The sequence below is a fragment of the Chelonus insularis genome, unplaced genomic scaffold, assembly GCF_013357705.1.
Source record: "Chelonus insularis isolate UGA/USDA-ARS -01 unplaced genomic scaffold, ASM1335770v1 contig_35_pilon, whole genome shotgun sequence".
In the NCBI taxonomy this organism is placed as follows: Eukaryota; Metazoa; Arthropoda; class Insecta; order Hymenoptera; family Braconidae; genus Chelonus; species Chelonus insularis.
In genome coordinates, this window is record NW_023276524.1 from 1,526,556 (window position 1) to 1,545,073 (window position 18,518).

Here is an 18,518-nt window from a genome sequence, read left to right on the forward strand (position 1 = left end):
AATTTCTAAAAATATTTATGTCCTTTTGACACCCCCACCCCCTTGCCTCTTTTTGCTACGTTCTGAAATGTACGATCAACAATTTTAGAGATATTCAGTGATTTATCACATGTAAGTTCTACCATGTAATGTCTGAAATAATGGAAAAAATATGTCTCCCCCGCCTTAAATTCACTATTTGTACCCTCAGAAATAACCCCAAATGCATAAAAATTTATTAGAGCGATTTTTTTCTGGAGCCCCAATTCTAAATAATTACCAAATTTATTATTTTTTATCCTACCAAATCTGTGATTTGTAGTTTATTCAGTATAGAGGATTTATCGATTTTTCAGTTTATTTACATTCAGAAAATGTGTATATTTATGTTTATATGTGATATAAAATTAAATCCAAGTTAATGAAAGTCTAAGGTATTCACAGCATCAACGACAAAAAAAGTATTAATTTCATCATCATTTTTTATACAACAAAATACATTTATAAGATCGCAAATATTTATAGAAATCGAAGGATTTTCCGATTCTTTACATAGATGTATTAAATCAAGTGTGTCACCTTTTACTGCCGTTCTTAGAACATCACATCGATCAATCATTGCATAGTAATTTAATTCATGATTACTATTCTGAAAATTATTATATTTACGCTGAAATATTTGTAAAAAAAGTTTGAATAGTTTCTATTTGTTTATCATCACGATATTTATATTTAACTGCAAATAAAATTGTTCTTTTTTCACATTGATTACTTTTCGAATCATAAACAATTTGCTGTTTATAAAGTTGATTAAATGCTTTTTTTATATTATTTGATTAATTTTCAATAGAAAAATTTTTACCAATTATTGCAAACCTATCCATAATAAAATTAAGTCTACGTCGGCAACTGTTTTTTTCTAGTTGATCACAGAATATCAAAATTTCACTCGCGGGATGTAACTGAGTACGTTTTAATTTTGCTATGACGAAGAATTTTGACAAAACCTTTCCTATTTGCAATTGATGTAATCAGGATGAATAATGAAATCTCTAAATAGAATATTATTGAACCATAAGTTCAATTAAATAACGACAATTTTGAAAATAATAGAAATAATTTTTTTTCTTCAATATTTGTATTAGATAATAGATTTTGAGACTTGAAAAAAATTTTCTCATTTATATATGACTCTATTTTTTATTTTGATAAATAAGCAACATCTATTAACAGAAAGTATTCCTACATAATAATGATAAAATATTGTAACGAAGTTACGTAGATAAAATAGAGACTCAGGTTACCTACTAAATCAATAATAATAAAATCTTGTTTGTCGACTAGGGTAGGGTAAACGACCCAGTTGTGGAACGAATTTGCAAAACCCTTTTATATTTTCATGTATAAAATTGAAATAAAACCAAAAAATCTTGAAAAAAATGTATCGTTTAATAGGCTAACGATTTGCAATACAAATGTGTCCTTTAAAATTTAATTGTGAGTTTATAATTTTTTAAATAAACAGATTTTCTAATGTACCTCGTGTCCCTGCTGTGGAACGCGTTTTTTTATCCTGCTCCTGTGTTCCAAATCGTTATGTCCGTATTATGGAACAGCGCTCTTTTTATATTGTATGGCAATTAATAATTTTGTTTAGATTTAAAAATAATAAATAAGTAAATTCAATAGTAATGTTTCAAACTTTTATATTTAATAACAATACATATAGAGTGATATATCTAAATAAATAAATTCTCTAATTGTTGTTATTATTATTATTATCATCAATAATAGAAAGCACGACATTATACTAATAGTTTTTAACAAATTTAAACAATTTTGAATAGTTTATATTTGTTCAGATCGAGATGTACTTAGATCTACGTAGATCTATATTATTTTTCTTTAGTAGTTTCAGCTTTGATTTTATCAATTTTTCTTTTTTTGGGCACGTTTACTTTTTCTTTCCCATTTTTGGTCAATTTCTTTTTCTTTTTTTTTGGAAAATATCTAGTTGGAAGAGTGAAAATCTTTTCGAAGGTTTTTTTTTTTAACATTCAAATTTGAAATATCGACGTTGGTGTCGGCTAGACAATTTTTATCATGGCATGTACTATTATTATTATTTATCACTATTCCTTCGAGTTCATTATCATCGTTTGGAGCATTGCATTGTGATATATTGCAGACAGAATTATTTTCTTCGTTATCTATTGGTCGAATTGCACCATTTTCTTCAGTGACATAATTATTAATGTCAGCTGCAACTAGTGATTGTGGATCCTCACTATTACTATTGACATTGCATAGCGCTGTATTTAAAGCTGGAGATAGTATTTCTATCAAATTATTTAAAATATCACTGTTAATTATTTCTGCATTATCTAATATTTGTAATATTGCTACATTCTCAGCTGAACTTGAATCTTCAGTATTAGAAATTTCAGGTATCTCAATGACTGCTGATACTTGTTCATTCTCAACATTATAAATAGATGAATCTTCAGAGCTGAAGCAAATATATGATACTGATGACCTCGGTTCAATAACGAATGAATGATCCATTTTGAAATTCGTATTAACACAGCTATCTGATACTTTTTTATTGTTCAGAGCAAAGAGTTTATTTTCTCTACATTGATAGTTATTTAACAATCTATCGGACTTGTTTGAGCATTCTGTGGAATTATTTTGAGAAAGTGAATTATGAGAATTAGTTATTATAGTTACATCATTCTGTATTTCAATAAGCTTCTGATCTTCACATCCTAAATAGAAATAATCAGAAACGTAGAAATTTTTTTTAAATTAAAAGAAAAATCATAAATAAATATATCATAATCATGTTTTCCGATAAAAACTAATATAAAAATTGTATAAAAATAAACTAAAAATGATATATATGTAAATTAATTTGTACATAATTAATAAGAATTATGAAATGTATAAGCAATAATATATAAACTAAATTATAAAGCATTGTAATTTACTATTGAAAATAAAATGAAAAGATAAATCAGGTACCCGATGCTTTAGCTGTGATCTTCAACCAGTATTCAAACAAACCCGTTTGTATACTATCTCTTGTCCATGATCCAGATTCTGCACATTTCCGAAACTCTTCTAACAATCCAGGCGATAATTCCTTTTCAAAGATAGTAACAAAACTTTCCACGGTATTCTCCGTTGACGTTTCAGCTCCAGTAATAACATTGACAATTTTCTTCTTCTTATTTTTATTTAAGACATTATAATCTACAGCTTCTGGATTAAAAGGCATAAGATCAGTCGCTTCAAATCCGTTTTTAATAGAATTTTTTGGATAGATGTTTAGCAAGTTATTTTTAATTAAATGGTTTTTGATCGATTCAAACCACTCTCTCAAGTTATCTGCAGTGACGTTAGCTCTGTCAAACCTTAAATTTCGAGCTGTTCGAGTAGCCGAAATAAAGGAGTACTAATACCTGAATGTATTACATATTTCTGCACACCATCTAAAATATTAATTTTACCCACAGGATGGCCTCTTTCTGCTCTATAAAGGACCCAATCTACAATAAGCTGTTCCACTTCCTTTGATAAAATAGGCGCTGGTCCACTTTTTTTTACCATGAAATCATCACTCTTGCTTTTTCTGTGGAATGTTGATATTGGAATCTTAAATGTCTTTGAAACTTTTCTGTAAAAATCACATTTTTTTATAACAATTAGAGCTTCTTTACGGACAGTCTCAGAATACAATTTTTTGTTTGTAGTTTTTATAGCAGTTGCCTTGCGTTTTTTTTTAATAATATTTTTAGTCTTCGTATATATATATTTTTTTTTTCATTATTTGTGGCATGCTTTTATTATTTGAAAAAAATTTATTATTTGAAATCAAAGTTACAACACAGGTGTAGGTAAATCGTAGGTTATGTTAACGAAAACATGACAAAAACATATAAATGCATACTAACTTGTCGCAGCAAAAGTAACAGATGCATAAAGATATTGACTAATGTTTATGAACTATACGATTTTATTTAATAAAAGAGGTATTAAATTATTCAAGTGCGGATAACTGAAAAATTTTACCACGTTCCACAATTACGTACAGCTGTGTTAAGGCTGGGCTGAAGACAGATTTCCCCCTAGAAAGCTCCTAGCAAATTTTTCTCTACAAATGACGGCGTCAAAAATGGATGAATTTAGTTAACTGAGGACTCAATCAAAAGCTTATTTTATTCATCACATCGAAAAACAACAATATAATAACATTAATTACTTCATCATAATTAAGAACAAAGATGAAGATATGCACTCATTGTTCACTAGATTGTAAAGGTGTCATGGCGGACACCGCTGTCATCAGCCGTCAACGAGAAAATGATTTATTTCACAATAACCACTGTACCTATACTGTAAATCGTTGTTTGACAATATACGTTGGCCCTTAGTCCTCGAGGGACTAAAGTCACGAAACTGCCCAAAAAATATCTACAAGGTAATGCAAAATTACTTTACAGATCGTACAGTTAGCTAATCATGGGGAACTGGCTTAGTCACAAAAGTGGCCACGCGTGGGATCTGTGCTCGGCCCACTGTGCTGGAACATTATGTTCGATGATCTCTTGAAAACACTTGATCAGTCTGAACATGGAAAACGATATGCAGCGTATGTGGTTGATCTAATTGTCATCATAGATGGCAATTCAAAGGAGGCCCTTGAAGCCAAAAGACAGGCAGTCGTTGACACAATACTCACTTGGTGCAAGAATGCCAAGCTCGAGTTATCAAAAACGAAGACGGAGAGAATCTTTATAAAGAGAGAAATAAAACTTAGAGGCAAGAGGAACTACGGGGACAAAATCAATCCCAACTACAGAGAATATAAACCACATCTCAGAAAAAAAAGACAGGCATGAATGTAAACCGCCTAAGATTACTACAGAGGGTAATAGAATAATGTACCCAGAAGTGGTTAGGTACCTGGGGGTCTGGTTCGGCAGAAACCTTAACATCTCCACGCATATTCATAAACTACGGGCGCAAGCGGAAAAGTTATTCCATAGAATAAGACGCCTTTCACAAATGCGCTGGGACTTACTTATCACACCTGTCTAACCATATATAGGGGGTGTTTCCTGCCGGTGATTGTTTATGCGTCCCCCGCATGGAGCGATTTGTGCAATGCTAAAGATTAGCTGACGCTTGGGGCCGCACAGAGGAGCGTCTTGGGAGTCGTTGCGCATGCTCGCGCATCCACCCCGAGAAACGGCCTCTGCGTGGCGGTGGGCGTCCCGCCTATACGCATAGCGATCGATGATCTCAATGCCCGATATATACTTCGTACCGACGAAGTAGAAACGTACAATGGCACTAGAATCTCCCTAAACGACAACACGTCAGGGGAGTCGTCGACGCCGATAATGAACCTCAAATTGCAAACAATAAAAATATGGCAGGCAGAATGGGATGCCGACCAAAGCGATATGCAGAGAGCCGGGTACTTTCGGTCAATTGAGGTTGGACTCGTAGTGGTATGTTGTAAGGCTTTGGGCTAGATGCGTGTATCCTCGTGCCTTTCCGAAGGCACAAGAATATTACGTCCTAAGTAACGCTGTCACTAGAAGTAGAGTCGTCTTCAGAGTTATGCGCTATAAAGCGAGATACTCAAACAAAATGTCCTTCTCAGGACAGGGAAACAAAGATGTACATACTATCGTTCGGGATATTTAAAAAAATAATTTATAATGAAAAAAAGAATAAATAAAACACAGTTTCGCGAGAAAAATTTCAGGTGATCATTCACAGAATCGTATTTTTTCCATTCTCGACAGGTAGTGCAGCAATGGTTTCTGAAAGGCATGGAATGATTATTGATTTTTACGACCGTATGTATCAAAATTACTCAGGGCCCTAAGACAAGTGACGAAGAGCGTTATATCATCTGTCGCAGGCTTACTCATTCCATCTTTCTGCGCATGTGTTGCACATAAAAAAGTATGAGTAGAAGTAAGAAAGGCTCATGTTCGTAGAAAGAAAGAGACATACGACAATCGCCAGCGAGTTCTGGCACTTCGCTGGCAAGCTCTATCCCCTCCCTTCGAACCCAAACGAGTAGCTTATAATTTACAAATATAAACAATAGAAGGGTTAATGTATTAGCTCGGCAGACAGAGCACTCGATTTTTAATTTGCCGACCCGAGTTCAAACCCAGCCGCAGCCAATTATTTTTTATCCTTTTTTTTTTTGTTAAAACTGCATATAATTGCAATTTTTAAATACCAAAATTAATTTTAAACATCAATTTCAATTTTTTTTCATAATTACTATTCTAATCAATGACGGAAAAATAATCACCGGCAAGCTCTATTTCCACTCTCCGTACCCAAGCCGACAGCTTATAAATAATAAATTTAGAATTTTGAATGAATCTATGCTAGCTCTATGGTCAAAGCACCAGACTTTTATTCTGCTGATGTAGGTTCGATCCCAGCCACGACCAATTTTTTTTTTTTTTTTTGCATTTGTTAAAATTACATATAATAATCATAATTACCTATTCATATTAGTTTAAAATTAATTCCTAAATTTTTTGAAAAACGACATGTACAGTTACTACAAATTCTTTTTATTAAAAATTTAGATTCTACAAAACTTTGGACAACAATTTCAATCCAATATGAATACGAATTACTGTAATTCTGTGTAATTTTAACAACGAAAGAAAAATTGGCCGTGACAGGTATCAAACCCTACCCGGCAAAATAAAAGTCGCGTGCTCTGACCACAGAGTTAACATGTGTTCATTTGTTAACTTCCCACTGTTAACTTCCCACTGGGAAGTTATAGTAATGGGTCCGATTTTGCGAATCGCTAATTTTGACATATCTCCACGTTTTAAGGTCCCGCGAATCCAATACGATCGTTTTCCAGTGGACGTCTGTTCGGAATTATTTTTCGCCTCGATTATCGCGAGAACGAAAAATAATATCGATGTGGAACCAATTGCATTTGACGCGTAATTATGTAACTTAGAATTGATTAGATTTTTAGCAAAATCGGTCCAGCCATTTTTTTACAGAACCGAAAAACTAGCAAAAATGGAAAATAACCTGAATTTCTCAATTTATAAATGGTACCATTTTTTAGACAAAATTTCAAAATCTTTAAAAAAAAAAATGAATATTGAATGTTTAGAATACTTGTATGAAAATATGGTGACAATATTTCATCGAAAAAAAAATTTTGAAAAACAAAATCAGCAATAAACGAATTTCAAACTCGTGTCATGATTGAGAAAACAGCATTAAAGACGATATAATAGTCAATAAGAATTGTTAATAATATGGAATTGTGTCCATAACAATTGAACATTGTTACTAACAAATGATAATTGATCATAGTAATATTTAAATAATAAGTTTTGAATTGTTATAAACAATAAAAATAGGGACTCTTTCTATATATATGAGTACTTTTAATGCATAGTTTTTTCTTTTACTAGAAAAAGGTTACCAACCGTATGACATAAATGACAACATACTCTTTTTGTGTATAACAATGAAATTTGTTGTAAATAATCAAAAAAAAAAGTATCTATGAGGTATATTCGAATTCTTCTAACGCACAATTTTTTCTTTTACTGAAAAAAAGTAACTAACCATATCAAATGAATAAAAACACACTTACTTCGTTTATAACAATCCCATTTGTTATAAAGAACGGAAACAGGTTCTATTCGAATTGTTTTTTCATTTTTTCCACTGGGAAGTTGGTCGTGTGGACCTTTCGGGTCTGACCTAGATCACTGCAGAGCACTGATATTTACTTACATGTTTATGAGTCATAAGCTGCAGGCTTTGGTGCAGAGAGAGGGAATAAAACTCGCCGGCGATGCGCCGAAACTCGCCGCGGATTGTTACAACTGTTTTTCGCTGTTTATTATTTCTGTTTGTAAAAAAAAATTCTACAACTAATGTAGCTATATAAAGATTAATTTTTCTGCACTATTTTGATTTTTTATTATTTTTCGAGCATGCGCAACGACTCCCAAGACGCTCCTCTGTGCGGCCCCAAGCGTCAGCTAATCTTTAGCATTGCACAAATCGCTCCATGCGGGGGACGCATAAACAATCACCGGCAGGAAACACCCCCTATATATGGTTAGACAGGTGTGATAAGTAAGTCCCAGCGCATTTGTGAAAGGCGTCTTATTCTATGGAATAACTTTTCCGCTTGCGCCCGTAGTTTATGAATATGCGTGGAGATGTTAAGGTTTCTGCCGAACCAGACCCCCAGGTACCTAACCACTTCTGGGTACATTATTCTATTACCCTCTGTAGTAATCTTAGGCGGTTTACATTCATGCCTGTCTTTTTTTTTCTGAGATGTGGTTTATATTCTCTGTAGTTGGGATTGATTTTGTCCCCGTAGTTCCTCTTGCCTCTAAGTTTTATTTCTCTCTTTATAAAGATTCTCTCCGTCTTCGTTTTTGATAACTCGAGCTTGGCATTCTTGCACCAAGTGAGTATTGTGTCAACGACTGCCTGTCTTTTGGCTTCAAGGGCCTCCTTTGAATTGCCATCTATGATGACAATTAGATCAACCACGTACGCTGCATATCGTTTTCCATGTTCAGACTGATCAAGTGTTTTCAAGAGATCATCGAACATAATGTTCCAGCACAGTGGGCCGAGCACAGATCCCACGCGTGGCCACTTTTGTGACTAAGCCAGTTCCCCATGATTAGCTAACTGTACGATCTGTAAAGTAATTTTGCATTACCTTGTAGATATTTTTTGGGCAGTTTCGTGACTTTAGTCCCTCGAGGACTAAGGGCCAACGTATATTGTCAAACGCGCTCGAGATATCGAAGAGCAATGCAACCACGTTAAGTTCCGTGGACTCTTGCACCTCTCTTCGTACTGCCATTATCGCATCCACCGTTGATCGCCCTTTCATAAATCCATATTGGTAGTCTGGAATGTTTCCTTGTTTAAGGACGCTAGTTTAAAGACGAATTTTTACAACTCTTCCGAAGATTTTGCTTAGTACTGATAAAAGGCATATAGGGCGTTATGATTTGGGGTCCATTACATCTTTGTCGGGACTTTTAGGAGCATACGAATTGTTCTCGTCGAAAAGACGCCTTGGGACAAGCATTCGTTGAATAGTACCAAAAATCTTTCTGGAAGGTACGCGATTGCGCGTTTAACGACCTTCACTTCCAGCAGGTCTAGTCCTGGAGCTTTTCCATTCTCAAGCGTTCGGACGACTTGGTTGAGTTCTTCTTTGTTGAACGGTTCTGCATCGTCTGTGTTGGATAGGTTGAGCGCGTTTCTTCTTATCCTGCTCTATTTATCTTTGTTCTTTTCCGGGTGGTCATTAACCACATGTACTGCCAGCAATTGCTTGGCTGTTTCCTTAAAATCCAGGGTTTCACTATCCGCTTTAGCGCGAAGTGCATTCATAGCTTTTTTGGCTTGAATCTTGTCGGCCGCAATCTTGTATACCCCACCCTTTTTTCTTCGTTTCCATGAGTTGTGTCGAAATCTTTCCAGATCTTTGTTTTCGCTCTTTTTATTTCTTGGGAGTACTTTCTGACCTGCTGGCGGTATCGAAGTCTCGCTGTCGTAATTCGGTGGGTATCTGCACCAAGCTTTTTGGTACGTTGGAATCGATGGCGCAGTCTATATATACTGTCTAAGGGCGGTAGTCCCTGTGATATATGTTGTATCGAGATACGTATTGGTTCTGATAAACATAAAGTAACTAGCCCGGTTAGTTTATATGCATTCCGGTGTGGAAATAACACATTTATGATAATATAGTAGACATAGTGAAAGTAGAAAAACAGAAAATTTATAGGTACCTATTGCTTTCTAAAAAAAGTTACAAAAAAAAGAAAAATAGAGCAAGCCCAGCGCATTTCCTTGCCCAAATCACGGGAGCTACAGTAGAGGGGCCGGTCAGGGCTTCGAGGAACACCATTGTAAACTAGAAAACCAAAGGGTGAGTCCTTGTTCACGATCAATCAGATATGAAAGATGGAATAACCTTCGCAGTATCGTCTTACAATATTTTCGGGAGAAGGGGGGACTCCCGGAAAGCGGTCTGCGTGCGATTCTCTAACCACGATCTGACAAAAAGGCAGTTTAGAATCCTCCGGAGGGAGGGGCACGCTAGATCGTCCGTGCCTCAAGAGAATCTTACTACCCTGCTTCAGCTTTCAATCTCCGCATGTTTTGATATTTGTTCTTATCTTACTTGATTGGTCCAGTATTATAGCAGGGACCAGCAGACCTCCTTAGGTGACAGCCTGCGATCGTGAACATGGTTCGGATCTATTTGTTTACTTATCTATTTATTTATTTGTTCATGTATTGATATTTAGGAATTGTGCCAAAAGTTTACATTCATTATGTTTACTGATTTATTTAATTAATTATTCATTTATTTGCCTTTTTATTTCTACCGTATCTGCCATGATACTTGGTATCATTTATAAAAAAATATATTTGCATTTGCATTACCATTCTTTCATATTACATTCTCTCTTAAGACACATTTTCTCCCATACACACACACACCTGTAAAGGACTCCACATCAAGGCAGAGCCTTGATTGTGGACATATAAGGAGGTAGTAGTGATGGTGGCTCTTAGCATCTGTCCCATTATAATAAGGGCAGAGTTACCAGGTATACCCACGAGGAGGGGTCCACCTTCATACCCAATAGTATGTACATCGGAAAACAACGATTTACAGTATAGGTACAATGGTTATTGTGAAATAAATCATTTTCTCGTTGACAGCTGATGACAGCGGTATCCACCATGACACCTCTAAAATCTAGCGAACAATGAGTGCATATCTTCATCTTCATTTTTAATTATGATGACGTAATTAATGTTATTATATTGTTGTTTTCCAATGTGATGAATAAAATAAGCTTTTGATTGAGTCCTAAATTAACTAAATTCATCCATTTTTGACGCCGTCATTTGTAGAAAAAAATTTGCTAGGAACTTTCTAGGGGGAAATCTGTCTACAGCCCAGCCTCAACAGAAGTAAGTGACGTTGAAACGCGGTTGTGGACTGTTTTATTAACGGGGTCCGTTCAAAAAATTTGGTACCATTTGAGAAACAGCTTTATTAAAAATATATTCCGGTAATTAAAAACAAAAAACTTTTGGGCAATGTGATGTTTAGCTTTCAATCTTGTATATAGAAATGAATTATAATTTTTTAAATACAATAGATACTTCTAATAAAAATAAGAATGCCTCTATTACAAACATGAAATTCTGTCTTTGCGGGAGTATATTTTTTGCTACTGTAAAAATGTATATAAATCCATCTAATGTATTATTTGGGGGCCGAAGGCCGAAGGCCGCACGGTTAAAGAAAAAAAGATAACTTTGCAAGTTCAGCATATGCAATTACAGTGTACTTTTGTCTCTATTTTCACCTTTTTTTTTCAAAAAAAAAAATTCATTACAACGTGGCAACGTCGTGTCCTCAAATAATACCTCGTAAATAGACCAGTGGCTCAAATAATACGTTGGATACATGATTTTTTCTGGGGACTGTCCCCAAACTATACAAATGTCCTCAAATAATACCTTGTATTTAAGAAATATCCCCAAATGACGCTCTGATTAGATTTATTGATGTACTCGAAATATTCAATGAATGTATATAAAAAATTCAATTAATTTGTACTTTTTTATATTGTTAATGTCCATAATTTTAACGTAATTTATATTTTAATTAAAAATTTACATGAAAATATGAAAGACATTGAATTTAGTAACTAGTATTCCATAACTCGGATAGTGTTCCAGAACTGGGTACTTTACCTTAACACAGCGAGAAATTTGAATTATCGAGTAAATTCTTAACCTATCCTATCTATTAAAACTCATGACTTACTGTCAGACAAAGAAATACAATTACAAAAACCGTTTACGTAAGTATAATTAAATATTTATAATATTTTTATATCAAATCATAGAGATTTCAATTCAATAATGATAATAACAAAAAAATTTTAAATTACCGTAATAAATACCAAAAAACAACAATGAAAGAGTACATAATTCAATCGACCAATCAGAAAAGCGTAGCTATTTCATTCTTGCACTGATTAGTCAGTTTTTTTTTCGAATTTTCGAAATGAATAAAAATAAAAATTAAAGATCTAGTAAAATATAACAGTAGTACATACAGTAAAATATTCGACCTTGATCAATTTATAAATACCTCCAGTAATATTTACGGTGGCAAACCGTAATTGCAGAAGGTTATTTTCTACTACTCATTCAAAAGTAAATTTTACGGTTTACATATCAAAATTTACTTTTAAAAAAGTATAATTTTATTTCAGCAATGTATATCTTACTATTTATCTACCTCATTTTTTCACGTATGGAATTGTATTTTAATTGAAAAAGAAGCTCAGTATATTTTTCGCTTAGAATAATTAAATAAGTGTTTTGAAAATAAATACAAATTATTGAAACTTACATAATGTTGATTTATATTTCTTGAAAAATATTGCAAGCATCAGTTACATATTACCGTTTTGTTAATTATATAATAGTTACCATTACATTGTTTAATCATTGACGGAAAGCCTTGAACATCTTGTAGTTCAAAAAAATGTGATTTTAATTTAGTCGGATTAACACAATAAGCTTGAAAATGTGCATCAAAATATAAACATTCGATATCATATGCAATAAAGAAGAATCTTTCGTCAAATAACAATACATATTTGATTTTCGAAAAAAAAGGTCCATTGTCTCTGAAGATGGCAATAATCTTATTAGGATAAATTTCAACTCCCATGTATTGAATCCATTTTACTAACTGTATTTTATCATGAATTCAATTTTTTGGTAAACATTCCTTGATATCATTGAAATCTGAAGCATTGGGCCTATTTTTGGTCGAAAGTCTGTAACAGACTTTGAAGAAAACTTATTTGCTAACATTAATTGTTGCTTTAATGATAAAATATAAGGTAAGTTTTTACGTGATACTGTAGCACGTGCTGCTATTTTTGACTCTCTATGCTTACTTTCATGTCTCATTGACCAAAAATTAACTATAGAACCGGCTAGTTGCATGATCCTTGGATAATGAAGCAAATGATGCTGTTTAGGTGTAGAAGGCTTTTCAAATATTTCTTTACTAGTTTGTAAATACTCAGAAATAAGAACTTTAAGAAGATCTGGACAACCTACATGATGAACTTTTGCCAAAATTATATGAACTATTTTATTTAGTGTTGTGTATACAGACCAGGCATCATTAGTCTCAGGAATCATATCTCCTTTTAAAAGTCCGAAATGTCTGAGAAAACAAAGAGTTTCAGATGCAGAAAGTTACAATTTCAAACTTTTAATGTACATAGGGGATAATTCAGGTGTCTTATTTTTTTTTTCATTTCGACTAAACATGAAACTTTCAATTCTATCATTGAGAGTATTCTCTCCAATTAGTTTGGCCTGTGAATAATATCGTATAAAATATAATTTAGCTCAAGTTTGCACACGCCCTCAAAAAGGTCATGCATTGTATCGACAAAAAAATTTCTAGCTACATGAAAATTATCCACATCATTCCAAATACATTTCTCCGTACATTATTTTGGAGTTATTTTTCTCGACAACTTTATTTGCTAATTCATTATAGTCTATTATTTACTATTACAGTTCTCAGTAAATTTGGTTCCTCAGTGACAATAGTTTCTGTAGCTTTTTTATCTGCAATACAGCACCTACACCAATATGATGAATTAAAACATTTAATGTATCCTAACAAAGAATTTAATCCTAAGTTATCACCAATTATCAATCCTAATACGAAATAAATATGTTTTATTCCACTAGTAGTTTTAATAGTTATTCCTTCTCGAGCTAAAAAATTTAATTCATCAATTACTTTTTAAAAAGTTCTCTGGTTTTTAAAAAATTTACGATGTAGAGTTTAAAAAAATTGAAATAAAAAAATATTGTCTAATTTATTAGAAAATTCAGGAGGTAAACATGGAAGTTGAATGTAAAGAGCACGTATTTTTCCACTATCACTTGCATGACCTCCCAGACAATCATTAGTTTTAAAATCGTCAAAATATAAAAATAAAGGAAAAACTATTTTATTGTAATATTTTTCTTCCACGGCTTCCCATAAATTTCCCTGAGTAAAGTTACATATACGAGTCGTATCAGATTTAATGTAGTTAATGTATAACATAATTCTTTTAAAAATATTTCGTAATTCTAAAAAATTTTTCAAAACGTGGCGTATCGGAATAAATTGTGCATAACTTCTTCAGAAATAATTTGAGGTATACCTCGTACCGTTTTACTTCTAGGTACAGTACCAAGCAGGATATATTCCGGATAAATTCAATGTCGATGTTTTCCAAATTTTTTAAAACGCAAAAATTCTGTATCAGTATCATCAAATGAACTTTTTACATCATTAAAAATATTTGTTACATTGTCAATAACTTCAGAAGAAACATTATGACCCTTTAGTGCATTACAGATTGATTCTCATGTCACATTCATAATTTTATCGAAAAACCAACTTACTTCTGTTGTATTTGATTGAACTTTTTTCCTCGTTAAATTATTATCAGCATGCCAAATTGAACTCAATTGTAAAGCATATTCTTGAGAAGTAATTTTAATGTTTTCAGAAAATAAAGTATTGAATTCATTTTGAGGCAATTGATAAATATAATTAATATATTTTTTATATCCCAAATCATATTTAGGATCAACATTAACTATTTCACATTCTGATTGACTAATAAGAGCTTTACTTTCATAAGAAGTTCCATCATCGATAATATCTGGAATATCAAAATTTAAATTTTTTGAACTTCTTTGATTATGATTTAAATTTTCTGAGTTAGGTTTATCTTTATGAAAATTTCTTAAATGCTTACGAAAACTTTTTATCGAATCATATTTTTGAGTACAACATCCTACGCATTGAAAGGATTTGTTTGAAATTTGTGCCTAATAACTTGTGTGCCACTTTGTGTGATGAGATTGATTACTACCGGATGTACGCTCAATACCAAGATCTAGCGTTAGAGAGTAGAGACTAGAGACCCGCACCTAATCTCTAGTACCTAACCTCTTAGTACCTAATCTAAAAGTGGATTTCTGAATTAATTATTGATGATTAAATTTAGGCCGTAAGAGGGACGGCGGAGGTTGTACAGAAAATTGAAAAATTTTTAGTATGTTGTCTGTATGTACGTGGTCTGTAAACGCAATACTAATATTGAAAATTTCTGAGCATTTACATTGAAATGACATCTTGAATAATTTTTTTTTTATAATAATATAAAAACATAAAAGGCAGAAAAATAAACATTCAATATAATATTAAAAATTATAAAAAAATACTTATTCGAATTTCACGTTCATTTCTCCAAGAAGTGTGGAGACAGCTATTGGTATTGTATCAGATAGATTCAATCGGAAAACTGAATGTTGAATAAATAGCCAAGGTGATAATGCTTCTGAAGGATACTCTGCATTTAATACAAAATATATCTTGAAAGTAATTTCTACTGTACGTGCTAGTGTCTCGACATCATATTGAATATTATCTACTACGACATGTGAAAAGATTGTATCGTCAGGTGAACCCACAAGTGTGCCTTGGTTGTAACTGAAGGTCATATGATGCCAAAGTGTTGCGAAGCTTCTCTTAGCTCGTTTCGAATATAGAAACAATAATATAATCAATTAAAAGATAAAAAGAGTAAATATATATGAAACTAAAATATAGATTAATAGATTAGACAGCTACAAAGAATAGTAGCATTACATTTTATATTCCATAAATTTTTTAACAAAAAAAAATTAATTTTAATACTTTTAAGAAACATGCATCTAAATGAATTTAAAAAAAAGTTACATTTGTCTGTACTATTCAAGGTAAAAGTAAATGATCATATTATTCAAAGAGTTCAATCGTCAGAAAATTGATAATCAACTTACCTGAACATGAAAAATAAATCCTCCACGTGCTTCAGCATTCGAAGGGTTCCACTTTTTGCTCCCAGCTGATGAGACTTTAAGAGATTCCTTATTTCCTTTATTTCGTCTTAGTCGTGTAACACCTCTTCTGCCACAATTTTTAGTGATAGAAGTAGGTTTTGGGAATACACTTGATAGTAGATACAACACAGTTGAATCTAACTGAGATATTGAATATATTTTCAATATATTCAATAGATAATAGTAATAAAAATAAAATTAACCTATTTGTTTCTCAAAAATGAGTTTATAAATATCAAATGCTTGAGAATTTCGTGATCGAAACGAAAGACCTACTTGACTACTAGTTTCCGATGTATTGAGTTCATTGGTAACCGGTACTGCGACGTTTTCAGGTAGCAATGGAATTAAATGAAAAGTTTTTTCAGCCATATTCTTCTCGGCACTGGAAAATCGTGTTCAAGTCATGGAAATTGAAATAATTAAAAAGATATTAATAGTAACGAGTAGAAAAGAAATGTTAATATTTTGTATAAAAGTATGTAAAATAGATAACAAAGAGTCGAGTGAAAAGACCACGGAGTAAGAGACAACGAAGAACACAAGTATAGGAGTTGTTTATATCCACTAATTCAGAAAATAAGTAAAGTAAAATAAACTTAAAATACTTACCTTCCGAATTGATCGTTGAAACATATAGTAAAACACCTTTACACTCTAATTCAAGCCGGCAACTGTTCTCGACGAATCTGCTTGGCGACTGACTAATAACGTGGTCGTTTATACATACATTCATACATTTTACAGTGGCATTAGTAATTTATAATGGGTATCCACTATTAATTGAATAGTGTGATCAACGAAATATCGCACAGCTCACCAGTATTTTTTCCTTTGACATATGTTTGATGTTCAATTGATATTTTTTACAGTTTGTCTCCGTAATTTTTCAAGTTTACATCGTATATATTACTTTTTTCTATTTATTTTTTCATGGGAATTCAGTAAATTTATTGAATTACTGGGCGAAACCGTCATTATTGATGGGAAAACATTACTTTATAATGTTTAAGTATTATTTTTTACAGATCATTTTCTTCAGTGTAGGTGTGAAATGTACTATTTGTGATAAAAGATAGAAGAAAAAGAAAAATTTCAAATAGTGTCCCAAAGCTTATTTGTAAATAGCTCCATGAGTGCAGCATTTTTTTGAACAATTCCAAAATAATAAATATCAGTGCTCTGCAGTGGTCTGGGTGCGACCCGAAAGGTCCACACGACCAACTTCCCAGTGGAAAAAATGAAAAAACAATTCGAATAGAACCCGTTTCCATTCTTTATAACAAATGGGATTGTTATAAACGAAGTAAGTGTGTTTTTATTCATTTGATATGGTTAGTTACTTTTTTTCAGTAAAAGAAAAAATTGTGCGTTAGAAGTACACATATATATAGAATGGATCCCTATTTTTATTGTTTATAACAATTTAAAACTTATTATTTAAATATTACTATGATCAATTATCATTTGTTAGTAACAATGTTCAATTGTTATGGACACAATTCCATATTATTAACAATTCTTATTGACTATTATATCGTCTTTAATGCTGTTTTCTCAATCATGACACGAGTTTGAAATTCTTTCATTGCTGATTTTGTTTTTTAAAATTGTTTTTTTTGATGAAATATTGTCACCATATTTTCATACAAGTATTCTAATTATTTAATATTCATATTTTTTTAATGATTTCATAATTTTGTCTAAAAAATGGTACAATTTATAAATTGAGAAATTCAGGTTATTTTCCATTTTTGCTTGTTTTTTGGTTCTGAAAAAAAAAATGGCTGGACCGATTTTTCTGAAAACTTTTTCAGTTCTAAGTTACGTAATTACGCGTTGAATGCAATTGGTCCCACATCGATATCATTTTTTGTTCTCGAGATAATCGAGGCGAAAAATAATTCCGAACGTACGTACACACATATGCACATACGCACATACACACACACAGACGTCCACTGGAAAACGGTCGTATTGGATTCGCGGGACCTTAAAACGTGGAGATATGTCAAAATTAGCGATTCGCAAAATCGGACCCATTACTATAACTTCCCACTGGGAAGTTAAAAAGCAGTTAAAACAATCGACGGAGAGTTCCGGCAATTTGCCGACAAGCTCGATCTCCACCCTCCGTACAGGCTTGAGTACGGTGAGTGGGGATTGAGCTTGTCAGCGAAGTGCTGGAACTCTATACAGATTGTTTCAATTGGTTTTCATATTTTCTGTTTCTGTAATCTGAAATTAGTTGAAAAAAATGTTTAAAATTTTTTCACTTATCCACAATAGATTGGAAGAGTAATTGATGAAAAAAAAAATCAATATCCAAAATTAATGTTGGCATAATAAATTTCTAATTACATGCTATTTTATAAAAAAAAAAAATTTGCCGTAACTGAAATCGAACCCGGCTCGGTAAAATAAAAGCCTGACGCTCTGACCACAGAGCCAGCATATTC